Genomic DNA, 11523 nt, shown 5'->3' with positions numbered 1-11523 from the left:
GCTGTGCACATTTTCACTGATCTTGCCAAATTGCTGGTCAGTTCTTAGTTGTGTGACATAATCAGGTCAATCAGAAAAAGGCCAAAGCTTAAAAGGAGCCATATTGCCATCTATGGTAGCAAAGTCAGAAATACTTCTATACCACCCCCCCAAATGTATACAGGTTTATAACAAAACAACTGTTTCCCCTCAAAAGTGTGAAGCTATCGTCTAGATTGTTGTTAGCTAGCTAACCTGTTGTTGTATGGTTGTTAGCCTTGATGCTAGCAAAAAAATCCAGTTGGGGTTGGTTGTCACATTCTCTTTGGGGTTGGTTGCCGTTTAGGGATGGTATGGGAGACATGTTGGATGTGCAAACAGGGGGAACACAAGCTCTGCTTAGTTGGAGTGCACAGACCCGACATGTGCCATCTCTGTAACAGTGAATGCGTGTAGCCTAGTTGAGAAGGCTATTATTGTTAGGCGTATTTGTTTTGTTCTTTATGTTGGTATAGGCTGGCCTGAAGATGTTCCTGTTCATGTTTCTTGCTCATTTTGTGTTTAGATCCATTAAGTTATGTATTTGCCAACTTGTCAATGCAATTAAAGTTTCAAATTTAGTTCGGCCTTCTTTTAAAGACTTTGACAAACAACCATATAGTGTGTGACAACCATGATGGGGTTGGTTGTCACAATGTGTCAAAGTGTCTTTGATTGTTAATTACCTATTTGTTTCAATAAGTCGGAAAGTGAGGGGGATTTCAAGCCAACACCTCAAGCTTCTATTTAAAGGTGCAGTGTGTAAAACTGAATATCAACACCTAGAAGTGGGTTCTAGATTGCATTTCTCTGCTGGAAACTGTGGCAACCAGTTGAATTTATTGTGTATCTGTAATGTGAACACAATAAAATACAATATAATAACTTTATTTCTCCTTTTTTCTTCTATGTTACCATGAAACATGTACAAATCCAAGATGGCAGCATCCATGGAGGGGACCCTCCCTATGTATGAATTAAAGGTTTATTCTGAGTTGTTTTTTTTTTTTTTGTTTTGTTTTTTGTTTTGTTTTTTCAAAATAGCTATTTTTGAATTTAGATGACTAAACACTTATTTAGAAAGACCATCTTAGAAATGTTTTGCTTTATTTTACCAAGTTTGTTCAGCTAAATGCTACTAGGCCAATTATTACACACTGCACCTTTAAAGTAGAAATGGCTGCTGACGGATGCTTTGATGATGAACAATTCACACTAGAGTAAAAAGTGTGACAACAAACCCTGTTCACCCCATACTTGGATAAGGAGAGTAGTCAAATCACCAAAAAATCACATGCACTATACACATTTAATGCCTATTATTTCATTAAAAGTTGGCTGCATCCCATATGCCAGTGCATATGCCCTTATAGCATAAAGCTCGTTGCACCCTTATATGCAGTTTCATGCTACTATGGATCAGTTGCTTATGATCTAATTCTATTGTATTCAGTCAGGAAGACAGTTTAATCCTTTAATCATCTGGAGGACCCCTAAACAGACAGTATTATAATATAGACATCAGTGCAACTTTTATTCAAGATTTGAAGGAAACTGGCCTAATTGAGCTGTGACTGTAGCTTGACTTAACCGTGCACGTAAACATGCTGATGTTAGCATGTTTTATTGGTTGACGTGGATGAAACAAATCCTCTTAAAATCCTGTGTGAAGTGCCTCCTTCTGTTAAGACACAACAACAAAACACTTCTGAATAAAAAATAGTCCCTGATATCACTGGCAGCTCATAAAGGATATCCTCACACCTTCTAAAATGCACGAAAAGCCAAAATATGATGCAAGCATTCATTGGGAGCTGAGCCCTTCCACCCACTGAGTGAATATAGCTTCTGATTTTCACACAGCACGACTTAACGGATGACTTTTATAGATTCAGGGAGGAGGATGAGAAGGTTTAACTGTAAAGTTAACAAGGTGGATTTAATCATCTACATTATAAAGGAGCTACCGCTGTCTCAAATATCCCTCCTCGGTTTTAAATTGTATTATCAGTCAGTGACTCATGAGCTATTATTTCTGCTGGATATAGTATACTGTATAGTGTTAAAAATGGCATCAGAGTAATAACCTCAGGAGTCTCTTTGAAATGAACGCTCAACAGATGTTCCTCACAGACACGCTGCTCTAAATTAATCATATTTCTCAACATTTGTGAGTCAGATTGGGGTGAAAGTTTGGGCAGGATTATAATAATAGACTAGAGCTGCTCAATTATGAAAAGAAAAATCAGAACACAAGCTGATATTGAAATTATGATTCTTGAACAGGATTATACACTGATTTCTAAATATCTGTGTATGAATGTCAAATTATTAAATACATTTGTCGTGTTGCCTTCAGGGGCATCTACAACCTAACAGCAAAGAAGTTGTTATTCTATATTATTCTATGTCCAAATAATTGTATCTTTTATGTCTGGAGACCAGGTCTAAAAAAATGGTCCATCCTTCGTTTAAGCAATGACAGCCAAAGTTTATTTTCAACCTAAATACTCAACATTAATGAGAGTAAATCTGGCATTCTTCCTCTGGCCAGTGAGGCCAGAAAACAGACTTTGTGAGCTGTGTGATCTAGCTGAAGCAGAAAATGATTCCCATTATCTTTTGCATTAAAATATGATGATGTGAAAGAGTTATTGCTTCATGAAATGGTGTGTCAAATCCTGAAATACTACATCGGCTCTTTGAAAGTTTAGGTTTTGTTTTTTGTTTTTTTCTAAAAAGCCTGGAAAAAATGATCATGTAGTCTGTTTATTTAGTGTCTAGTTTGTCTTCAATCCCCTTTTTATTCCAAGAAAACACATGGACCTACTACAACGTCTGATCCTGGACAGGGTAAATTCTTGGTGTCATGTAAGCTCATTCTGGCTTGGAATATGATTGTATGCATGACACAATAATAAAATCAAAAACTTAAACCTTTAAACTTCAAAGTAAACCCTCTCCCTGTGTGCCTTTTATGGCCAATTAAAGTTACAAAGTTAGGAATGTCCTTTTGGCTTGTGTTTTGCCATGCCAGGACCTTCAAAGAAGTTGAGAAAAAAGAGCTGTCATGCGTTTGACGGCAACAATATCGGGGTTGCAAATACTCTTTTTTTGTCAAATGTAAAATGTAATCTGAGCCAGGCCAAAAAGAGGCATTTAAGCCAAAAGGAAAGCACCAGCACTGCTGATGTGTGGGGCTATAGTCGACTAAAGAAACACTCGCTGGACTAAAAATCCATCCACACAGCAACCAATCAACTGGTTGTTAAAAAAAGAAGAAAAAGACAAAAGAAAACTGCCTTTTATCCCTCGAGCAACCCTTGTTGTAGTCTGAATTAACTTGAAAATACTAGGGATGCATGATGTTAGATTTTGTGCTGATATCCAGTTTTAACAGATTAATTTCAGCCAATACCAATATTTCAATATGTAATGCAGCCTAAAACATAAGTTATTTGAACATTTTAACATACCTGGATGAACAAAGAAACAAACTCGAGCACTTAAAACACACTTTTACAGGTGATATACTGATAATCAAAGCCAAAATATCAGTTTAAATATCAGCAGGAATTTTGATATCTGTTGATACCGATAATTGCCTTATTATTTAAACTGAACATTTATTTTAATTGAAAACTAAACCTACTTTAGTCAGCAGTTGATGAACTTTTTTGTCATAGTTTTAGTTTGGACAGCATACAGCATTTATTTACCTAGGCAGTCCTAAAATAAATCCACAAGTCAGGATGTAGGGATCAGAAGACATTGCTGCCTGTTTCCTTTGCCTTCTATCCGTCTGTAACAAACATTAAGGATAGCATGCTCATATTCATGAGATGCTAACGGGGCTAAATTAAGCAGATTTGCTAAATACAGTTAGAAAAGAAGAGGAGCATGTAGCTTAGCACAACTTCAGTGACATTTATGTCAACGTGCTTCAAAGTTCATGAGAGTGTAACCACGGTAAAATAATCAGAAAATAGCATCAAATTTGTCTGCTTTGCTAACCGTCTTCTCTCTCTGTCCCTCTTAATTCACATCAGGCTAAGGGAAACTATTTACTGGTCTTTTTAAGGCTTGCCGCCATGTCTTTGGGCTGGCCTGCGTGCAGCACAGCAGTTGTTTCATCTCTATCATCTTGTTTTGGCGAAAGCAGAAATTGTAATTAAAATTGAAACTGGATTAATTGCGCAGCACTATGGACCTAATAAGAGCAGACTAAAACTGAAACCACATGAAGCTTGCTGAGAGAAGCACATTTGCATGATGATAAAACTTCAGTCACTTCTGACTGTGACTGAAGCTCATCACAAACATGAAACTAAAGCCAAAAAATGACTGCAATCAGAACTCTACAGTTCCACAGCCATTTGCAACCTTTAAATTTGTATTCAACTAAAATTAAAACAGGCCTGCTCATGAAAAAAAATTATTGTTTGAAGGGCTAGCAAACAATATTAATACTTTTTTGTTTGTTTTGGTTTTAGACGACAGATTTGAGTCTGTGGAATACAAAGAGTCTTGCCGGCTGCTGTGTTTAAGTCTTGCAGTCGTTTCTGGTTTATGTAGTGGATCAGCTGTCAGTCTTGGATAGCATCTGTCACCTTTCAAAGGGATGGACTCCTCATTCTGAGGCAGAGTCCATATAACATATTAAGTAAGGTGCATGTGTGCGTGGCCCGGGCTCTAAAATAAAAGTAAGTTAATTTAGCGGTCTATTGAGTAGTCTATTCTGTTTCCCATCACATCCCAAGGTGACAGCGTGATACTCTATAATACACTTTCATGTTGTTTTGAAGAGAGCGGGCAGGAAGAGGTTGAAAGGGGGGAGAGACAAAGATATGGCTGCTGTTGTTTGTTCTGTCCTCTCCTCATACACGATAGTGCTTTCTCCCACACAGCCTGCTATTACAGCCCCTCTAATCAGATTTGCCAAGCGAGGCCAAATGCAGGCTCCTATCTCTGCTAGGTTAACGCACCAAAAGGGGGGCGAGCCATCAGGAGCTCTCTTTGGACAGGCAGCTGAAATAACAGTGATCACTCCTGACAGCAGTGCATGAGTGGAGACCGCACTCACATTTGGCACGGCGCTAAAATGTCATTTCACCTTCGGCGCACACTAAAAGGTGACAGGCGTCATCCTTCCTGCCAGGTGGACGGCCTGGCTGAAGGAGACGGCTCGGGGATGTACAGCTAAACCCATAAATGTGTTGCAAAATGAAATGACTCATGAGTGACAGGCTCCAAAATGAACAGATATGTTAATGCTGGATCATAAATGTCACTTTTCCAGGCCTGATATTCACAAGTGCATAATTAGATAATATTGGGTGGCAAATTGTTATGTTGATGGGATAATATGGCTAAATCAATCGTAATAATATGTCCAATAACAGGTCAAGTATCATCTTTGACACCAGTTAGAGGATGTCATTTATGCTTCTGGTTGTAGTTTGGCTGCATTAAAAACAAGCCTCCCCACATGAGGAGGTTAAAACACACCATCACAAAAGAGACAGTCCTCACTCTCCTCAATTTTTTAATTCAACATTATAAGATATTGTCTCACTCACGACTTGTAAGCTGTGACACCCACAGGCTGTAGCAGTCGTTTCTAACTCTGGACATTTGTACAAACAGACACGAATCAGGTTTCAGGAATAGCAGGATAAAGAGAAAAGCCGTCCACCGTCCTCCTGATCCTCACATCAAAATATCACTGAACCTTCACAGGATGTTGCGGAGCAAAGGCTGTGGAGCAGATTTCCAATACCTTCATCTCTCAAAGAACGGGGGAGCTTTTCCCTTTGAAGAAATGAGCCAATCTCCCGCAGCACACAGCTCAGGACGACTGAGACTGATCTAACGGCAGAGGCTGGCTCTATTCTTTTACGGGTCGTATCCACAGATAGATGGGCTCTGTGTATTATCTAATGCCCTGCAGATTCTCAAGCAATTTCAATAAACTTTGAGGGCGTTTGTAGGCATTCAGTGTCTCATAAGAAGGTTTATCAGGATTGCCTGTTTAACACTATTCCAATCAGGAGAGACTTAATACAGGTTTAACAATGATTTATTTTACAAGCTTGGAAATATTTGAAATTGTGAAATGTCTGGCGAATAGACTCCATCTTGATACCCCCCCATGGAGTCTAGACATTGTTGGTGGTGACTGAAAGAGTCGGATAAGACAAGTTCTGAGAAGCAGATGAGGCTTGGACACTAATAAGATGACTTGGAGGTGGGGATGAAGAGATGTAGGATGGCATACTGATGGATACTGATGTTATGTAATAGAGGTAGCTTGTGTGGGAGGGTGGGGGCAGCGTTCGCACTGAAACAATTAACTGCAGAGGGAGAGAACAGATTTTAAAATATGTCAGCTGCAGGATGACTGGATTGAGAGAGATCGTGGCTGAAAAGGACTGGCTTAGAGCTTAAGTGAGTAGACGCCCATACCAGCTGATTACCAGAGCAGGAAAAGGGAGACACGAGTGAACTAATGAGTAAAAGGATGAATAGGTACCAGAGTTGAGAACTTATTAGGGCCCGCCTCCCCATCTCATTGGGTATGTGAAAAACCAATAGAGCAGTGGCATTTCACCAATGGCCAAGGCCTCTCACTTATTCAACACCTCCAATGGTAGATGGCACCATATTCGTCCCTCTGTCCTCTCAAACAGAGCTACTACTCAGCAACTGTGTGGTAAAATAAACAGCTGTTCCCTAAAGAAAACACTTTGCCTGGCAGAAATATAAATAGTTGTGTCCTGTTGCATTTGGCTACAATTGGAGGGGGTTTGGGGGCGCCTGAGTGTTTTGGGCAAACTGATTTATTATGTGCCATTCATATTCCAGACTGAAACTTCACACTGCATATTTTATAAAAACAAAAGCATCCTGTATTCCTAAAGAAGATCATGAAGCATGTCAGGCTAATTTTATTGTTCCGGTCAAACATCAGGACACATCACTTCTTCCTTAACAATGAATTGGGACCCAAATTTCTTACGTTTTTTAACGATAACCAAATGTTTTAATGAAAACTGGGGCGGTTCAGAACAAAAGGATGTGACAGAAAAATGAGATGGAGACATATTCTTCAAAAAAAAAAGCACATCAAGAACTTTTTTGCCATATTGTTTTCCTTTGCAGCCCACTGGTGGGTCCTGACCCACAAGTCAAGAACCAAGGTCTTCTGGTGTTGCACTCATGCTGTGTTTACGTAACCTTACAAAGCAGATGGATCCGTCTGTTTCTGTGTTTCTGACTGGTGAATACATCTTGCAAAGCTCCTGTCTGAACCGTTTGGGCCCGGTTAGAAAGCGACAGGACCAAATCAGTGATGAGGGGAAGTTCTTTCAGGCGCTGTGGAGTCGTAACGTAAGCAAGCAGCAACAAGAGGCCGGTGCAATAATGGCGGAACACGTTAGCATGGATGCTGCTAAAGCGCCAGTCTTATCAGAACTTGATAACATCTTTGTTAAAAGAAAGCAAAGAACAGCAGTGAGATGTTTCTTTTAAAAAACAACTAAAGTCGTGTACTGACGTCTGCAGTCACCATGGTTTGGGTTATATAGTTCTCCATGGGGTTCACTCCTTCGGTAGGGGCGCAGCTCAACAGCAGCTACATCATGTTTTGATAATCTGATTGGCCCGTAAAGATGTGAAAGACAAAATATTTATCCAATCACCCTCAGAGTTTTTTTTCAAAGGTTCTGCCCTTTCCCAAACGCTGTCTAAGAGTGGTTTTCCAGATGGATGTGTGAAACACATCCATCTTTCGTGTCAGGTTAGTGTTCAGGTTTATTTGAAAATTCAGGTTTGTTTAGCTTAAGTCATGTCTACACTACAACAAATGATGCATTGTGTAAACCATTTCTTTGAAAAGTAAAAATGATGCACTGTTAGAATTTAGAGAAATTTAGTATTTAGGAATAGTAAGACATTGTATTTGCTTTGAGTTTCACGGTGTACAAGAGGAATGAACTTCTTTTTGTATGAGATGAACTGTGCTTTGTTGATGCTAAGGGCATCATGCTGTATTCAAGAAAACTCAAAACTAGCAATGAAGGACATAAAATCACAAGCAAAATCTTTACTGGGGCATTTGTCAAGTAAGAGGCTGTATTATTTTCTCACAGACTTCTACACCTACAGGGCAACTTTTCCCCAAGCATCCACTGGCCATATAACAATGCAGACACTTGTATTTAGGTTTTGGACAATTTGATGTATAATCTGCTATTTAACCTCTATCTGACTTGAATAACAAAGAACATCTCTCCATATTATGTCTTTAGTTAGTGACTGATGCAGCACAGGAATGAGACAATGAGATAAGAGCTGCGGTATCAATCATCATTTGCAGAAGGTCAATGGTGTGGACACTGAAACAGTCCCTGTCCTTCTACTTTGCTTTGTTTTAAGAGTCTGGACATTAAAGATCCTGCCATGACGAGGCAGGGATATTCATTAATTTGACCTTCAGATGGATTATTAGACTTACAGCGATCCTGTATGAACAGGCAGTTTGTTCCCTCACACAGACATATTGTATAATCCTATTGATTATGACTATTAAATTAGTTTGACCTGCTGGGTATCACATTAATGTTCGGGCAGGGAATTCAATTAAGACCAATGAAAGAAAGAGTGTCTTACAACAGTAGCCCCTCGCTCCTGAGGAATATTTTCATGCTCTTATCTACCATCTGCCGCACTGACAAGGTGTTGCCTCTCTGTGATGGTTAATTATGCGCTGTGCACTGGCAGAAATGCATTAGCTGAAGAGCTGTTCTCCAGTTCATGCGGTGAACTCAGCCTTTCATGTTGTGAAACTGATTAAACCTTTAATCAAAAGTTATCCAAGTTGAGTTCAGTTTTTCTATTATTATGAACCTCTGACTTCATCCAACACTAAATATATTCACCTTTTGTTTCCTAGCAGCAGGTAGGCAGAAGGGTAAAAGCAGAGATATACTATATTGCCAAAAGTATTGGCTCACCTGCCTTGACTCACGTATGACATTCTTAATCCATAGGGTTTAATATGACGTTGGTCCACCCCTTGCAGCTTTAACAGCTTCAACTCTTCTGGGAAGGCTTTCCACAAGGTTTAGGAGTGTGTTTATGGGAATTTTTGACCATTCTTCCCAAAGCGCATTTGTGAGGTCACACACTGATGTTGGACGAGAAGGCCTGGGTCTCAGTCTTCGCTCTAATTCATCCCAAAGGTGTTCTATCGGGTTGAGGTCAGGACTCTGTGCAGGCCAGTCAAGTTCTTCCAAACCAAACTCTCTCATCCATGTCTTTATGGACCTTGCTTTGTGCACTGGTGCACTGGTGCACAGTCATGTTTGAACAGGAAGGGGTCATCCCCAAACTGTTCCCACAAAGTCGGGAGCATGGAATTGTCCATAATCTCTTGGTATGCTGAAGCATTCAGATTTCCTTTCACTGGAACTAAGGGGCCAAGCCCAGCTCCTGAAAAACAACCCCACACCATAATCCCCCCTCCACCAAACTTTAAACTTGGCACAATGCAGTCAGACAAGTACAGTTCTCCTTGCAACCGCCAAACTCACATGTTTAGGGTATTCATCTTATTTGCACCAAAAGTGAAGCCTAGATTCTTTATGAAATGTACAGATCTGAATGCTTAAGGGCAATTATGGACAATTTTCTGAACAGAGAAGGCAGAGATGGTTTAGCATTTCTGGCTCAGATATCTAGTTAGTGGCACCTAAATAAAGAACTGAAATCTTACATATGATTCGGTTTGAGGGTATCAGAAGTGTTGGTAATAGTACCACACTGGTATCGTTTTGATATCCAGCCCTATTTATACAAGTGTGGCTGGAAAAGTTTGATTTTCCCTCATCACTCTTAGTTTTATGATTAATGGAAATATTGAGGGGAAAGGTTCATCAACTGCTCTGTTTTCTCATGTTGGAGATGAGATGATTATGACCTTGAAACACATCTTTGTAGAGAAAACCAATATTAAAACTGCTACAATGAGTTTGGATACATTCCCGTTAGGAACGGATGGTAATACATTACCGTATACCAGAGTATTAAAAAATAGCCACGGTATTGCTTCAATTCCTGTCATTAAGACAGGGCCAGGTAATGAGCGCAGGTTTTAAAAGAAATGCCTTGAAAACGCGTGTCCCTCTCTACCAGCAGCAATACTGCCAGTATGTGAAGATGCTTTAACATGATAAATGAAATCTTGCTTATGATTTTATTTCAATTTGACAAATGATGAAGGCGCTCAGAGCCATACTGCCATATTTAAACTCATGCGCTGTGTGCAATGGCCTGGCCTGCCCAATCCTCATCCCCGCATTGGATATGCGCAAAAATTCCAACCTGCCTAACTGCAGTTAGCTACTTCACTGCTTGTCCATGTTTTCAGGCTAGTTGCAAACTTCTTCTGCTGTTTGGTGCTGAGTACTGAGATTGCATCAGGTTTGCGTTAAAAGTTTCCAGCAGTAAAACCAGTAAAGTTTGTTGTAAGACTGAGTCAGCATAGAGCTGAGCTGAGTTAAGGCCTTTGCATACTGAAGCTGCATTTGCAGTTTTTCACAATGTAAGACAATATTTCTAAATTTTAATCTCAGTACAATTGTGCTTTGAATGTGTTTCCATTGAAGAGTGTTGTGGGCACGAGCCTCGTAATTCTCTTAAAAGCTCATCCTGCAAGACTCTGCTGCAAGAAAGATGGATGCTAAAACCTGAAAGATAATTCAGAGGCAAAATCTGTATACGTGGCAGAGGCCACGTAAAAGGGTTTTTTGAAATTTAGGTGTTTCTATTACCAGGTTTTATTGCGCTATTTAGATTTTGCGCATTTCTAAGGGTAATGGAAACCCAGCTTGATTTGTTTTTCAGGTCTGTAATGTTACATAAAACATTGCACACTCATATGCCTATTTCTCCTTTATTGATGGAACCTTGAGCACTTTAATGTTTCATCTTTGTTTCTGGCATGTTGTTTCACTTTTCAGGGGATGGGGGGTGCTGTTATGTCTTGGAGGCTTCAAATAACCTTCATTTTTCCTGTTTGTTTCTCGTTGCTTCTGTCCTGTGATCTGTGTTTTGAAATGGATGTTGTAATCTCACTGACTGCAAAACAAATCTACCCACGGGTACAAATAAAGTAACCTGAACCTGAACTCAACCATTGCACACTGAGCCCGATGCATTTTACCTGTATTAACTAGGAAATTTCGTAGAATGTAGCTATTTTTTTCGTACTGCAAAGAGAAAAAAAGTAGTACAGGTGATTCTGTGCCTCTTTCACAAGGATCCATCCATCCTGAGAGAGTGCTTCATACAGCACCAGCTGTGCCAAGTTGGAGAGATGGAGAGCAACTTTATAATTTAGTCTCTGTTACATGGCTGTGAGTGCTAATTTATGCCCACTATCAATTATGTTCCATGGTTGATATTCATGCAATACACGGGCAACTCACGGTGTTTAAAGTGATG

This window comes from Cheilinus undulatus, linkage group 24 (assembly GCF_018320785.1).
Source record: "Cheilinus undulatus linkage group 24, ASM1832078v1, whole genome shotgun sequence".
Taxonomy (NCBI): domain Eukaryota; kingdom Metazoa; phylum Chordata; class Actinopteri; order Labriformes; family Labridae; genus Cheilinus; species Cheilinus undulatus.
The sequence above is the reverse complement of the archived record's forward strand: the minus strand, read 5'-3'. Positions refer to the sequence as shown.